The sequence below is a fragment of the Microtus ochrogaster genome, chromosome 5 (assembly GCF_000317375.1).
Source record: "Microtus ochrogaster isolate Prairie Vole_2 chromosome 5, MicOch1.0, whole genome shotgun sequence".
In the NCBI taxonomy this organism is placed as follows: Eukaryota; Metazoa; Chordata; class Mammalia; order Rodentia; family Cricetidae; genus Microtus; species Microtus ochrogaster.
This window is the reverse complement of record NC_022012.1, coordinates 81,899,544-81,903,223: the sequence shown is the minus strand read 5'-3', so window position 1 is coordinate 81,903,223 and position 3,680 is coordinate 81,899,544. Positions and strand designations below refer to the sequence as shown.

Genomic DNA, 3,680 nt, shown 5'->3' with positions numbered 1-3,680 from the left:
AGAGAGAGAGAGAGAGAGAGAGAGAGAGAGAGAGAAAGCGAAAGTGAGTGAGCAGAGCATCCATTCACCTCTCGCTTTTTCACCTAGGAAGCAAGGCTACCAGCTACCTCAGGCACACAGGTGTATGTAAGGCACAACCAGCCAGGCCAGCAGCTAAACACTCTAGGGAGCTGCCCACTACCCAGAGGACAGCAAAGCCAATGCCTGCCTCCCTCACCCAAAACTCCACTCCCTAATCTCCCTAGCTCCATATGTTGTGACAGCTGCACTGTGGTCCCCCTTGAAGTTCTCTTTCTCTTCAAAGCTCCACCTTAAAGTTTTCCCTTCTGCAGGGACCTCCTTCCCCAAGGGCACCTCCATGTGCCCCTGGGGCATTTCATCCCCACTTGGCCACCTCACAAGTGACTGCTAGCTCTGGACCAATTCTGATTATTTAGAGTCTTACGTGTGACTATCCTCCAAGCCGAGCAGCCATCAGCTGCGCCCCTTTGCGAAAGCGTTATCCTGGCTAGGTTTGCTGGCTGCTTACGTCCCCTCATGGTGGGGTGCGTAGGGTCTAGAGACCCTCCCCTGAGAATCCACTGCTTTCTACCCTGCTGGATGCGCCTACACTCATGTACGTAACCCCTCACTTATACTCTGTAAGGAAGTCCAATAACTCATTGGCTCTTCAAAGGGAACTTCTGTAGAATTATGCGCTAGTTTGTCATTGGGACCTTGGGAGGAGGGGTAGACCTTGTTTATGTCCCCCCAGGGAAGGAATTTTGACCCAGTAACCCTGGAGTGCCCGTGCCACTCTTGTTCCTGCCCTGGCACTGCACTGATGCTCAGTAATGCGAGCAGGGAGGCAGCTAGGAGGACAGCAGGGTAGGGCCACAAAGGACCAGACCAGAGGCCCAGCAATGACAATCCTCTTCACAACCTCACATGCTACCAAGCCAGGGTGTCAACCAGAGAATCTGCCAAGGTTGGAGGTAGGGAAAGACCTGCCCACAGCTTCCCTGAGCGTCAGCGGCCTAGGACTGACACCAAGCAGCAGGCCTGCCTGTGACTCAGCTCAGCTTCCAGAGTGGCCAGATGTGGTCCCAGGAATCCCAGGAGCCTTCTCTGCATCACCCATACGACAGAGCCAGTAAAAGCATAGGGGGCAGACTGCTGAGCAGATGTGGGGAGCTGGCCCTCCTCTGTCTGCACACTAAGTTGCCCTCTTTCGCCAGACCATCAGGAACCTCCCTCAGCTGTCTCTCTTTGGACCTGGGGACAGCTCTGCCTGTCAGCAGTCAGGAGAGCCTCAGTTCCTATTTTGATTGTGACACCTTCTGGTAACTCGGAGTCTTAGTGACCTCACCAGCATGATCTTGCACTTTCCCCACAGAAAAGCTCTGGGAAACTGTGCCCTTTGCCTCGCCTGGCAGCATCCTGGACTACGGACACAGGTGTACTCAGCACCAACTGCACTTAGGACCCAGGATGTAGGCAGCATCATTCTTGTGCATGACCCAAACTGGGAACTTCAGGGGAGGCCAGAGGGGACGTGAGCTGAAGGAAGAGTGAGGACACTTGCAGAATAACCTCAGTATTGGCTAAGGTGAGAGGAAGCTGAGTTAAGCAAGTTCCTGCCTCCTCAGGGCCAGCAGACTGCTCAAGACTATTTGCACAACTCCTGCCCACGCTGACCAGGAGCTCTGAAGCAAGTTAAAGAGAGTACATCAGCCATTTACCATGGGAATCTATCCGCTTCCCCATGCTCCTCCTGATGGGTCCCTACACACACACACACACACACACGCATGCACGCACCCACACCATTGCTCCCTCAGTGTTCATGACTTCAAGATGGAGGTACTGTACCCATTCTTCACATCTGTTTTAGTCAGGGTGACCATTGCTGTTATAAACACCATGACCAGAGCAACTCGGGGAGGAAAGGGTTATTTGGCTTCCCCATCACAGTTCATCATTAAAGCAAGGCAGGACAGGAACTCAAACAGGGCAGGAATCTGGAGGCAAGAGTTGGAACCGAGGCCATGGAAGAGCACTGCTTACTGTCTTAGAGATCATAGCTTGTTCAGCCTGCTTTCTTATAGAAGGCAGGACCACCAGCCCAGGGGTAGCACCAGCCACAAAGGACTGCCCCCCCCACCAAGTCACTAATTAAGAAGGCAGACCTTCTGGGGACATTTTCTCAGTTGAAGTTCCCTCTTCTAGATGACTCTAGCTTGTGTCAAAGTGACATAAAACTAGCCAGCACAACATCTATTTTCCCGGAGCAGACCTGGGCCCCTCTCATGGCCACAGCCTCCTCCCACAGTCTTTGGTAACTCCACTCCTCTTCCCTACTGCCATCCACGTGCAAGGTGGGCAGTCAGCGGAGCAGACTGGAGCTGGGCACAAAACAAGGCAATAAATTAGTGATCACCTCTGCTCCTCAAGATAAGCTCCCAAGGAATAACCCAAAGCAAACCAAAGTTCAAGAACATTCATGGCAGCTCTGCTTACAACAGCATAATGTGGTGATAATCCCAGGAGAGGAAAAACTACAAACAAAGGCACAACAAAGAAGGGTACACTACAGACCTTGAGAGCCACGGTCCACAGTGCGGGTAAGCAGTCAGAAGACCAGCCCTGAGCCCACAAGGACCCCAACATCTAGCAGCCAGGACAGCAGAACACATTGTCTGTAATACCATCCACACAGAGAGAAAGAAGTCTGAAGACATGCCGACTCAGCCCTTTCTGGTTCCCTTCCCATAGATCCATGGAAGGCCAGAGCTCTAGGAGCTCCAAGGCCTGAGACTGGTAGCAATGGGAGTGGCTGCCAGCCTACCTACTTCCAGACACTTCCACCAAAGGCACAGCCAAAGTTCCTGGAGTGGACCCTGGGAAGACTCCCGAAATGACTGGACCTGCCCCCACCATCTTGGCCAGACTGAGGAAGGAAGACTTCTTAAAAATTAAATAACATGCTGGTGGTGGAGGCAGGTGGATCTCTGTGAGTTTGAGACCAGACTGATGTACAGAGCGAGTTACAGAACAGGATCTAAAGATACAGAGAAACCCCGTCTCAAAAACAAACAAAAAAATTAAACACATGGCGTGGCAGTCCCACTCAAGGACAGAGTTGTCTCCCCTGCTGCCTTGTGCACACACACAAGTCCTGTCCCGCAGGGGAATCATGGCATCTTTTCACATTTTGGCTGAAAAAAGTCATCAGAAGTTGGACATAGTAGCACATGCCTTTAATCCCAGCATCCGGGAGGCAGAGGCAGGAGGATCTTTGTAAGTCTGAGGCCAGCCTGGTCTACATAGGGAATTCCAGGGCAGCCAGGACTACACAGAGAAACTCTGTCTCAAAACAAAACAAACAAACAAAAACAAACAACAAAAAAACCCACTTGTTCTTGCAAAAGACTGGGGTTTGAGTTCCAGCCCACATCCAGAGGATTACAAGATTACAAGGGTCCCTAACTCCAGTTCTAGAGGATCTGATGCCCTCTCCTCACCTCTAAGGACATCAGGAACACACACAGAGCACAGACACACATGAAAACAAAACTCTCATACACATAAAAGAAACAAATATAAAAAATGTAAAAAAAAGCCGGGTGGTGGTGGCGCACGCCTTTAATCCCAGCACTCGGAAGGCAGAGGCAGGCGGATCTCTGTGAGTTCGAGACCAG

The 3,680-nt window shown here is 51.5% G+C and overlaps 1 protein-coding gene across 2 annotated transcripts in view; it reads right to left on the bottom strand.

Moving 5' to 3' along the window:
- Positions 1-3,680, bottom strand: part of Pfkfb4 (6-phosphofructo-2-kinase/fructose-2,6-biphosphatase 4) — a 31,667-nt gene that overhangs the window by 25,044 nt on the left and 2,943 nt on the right. The gene's annotated exons all lie outside the window — the stretch shown is intronic.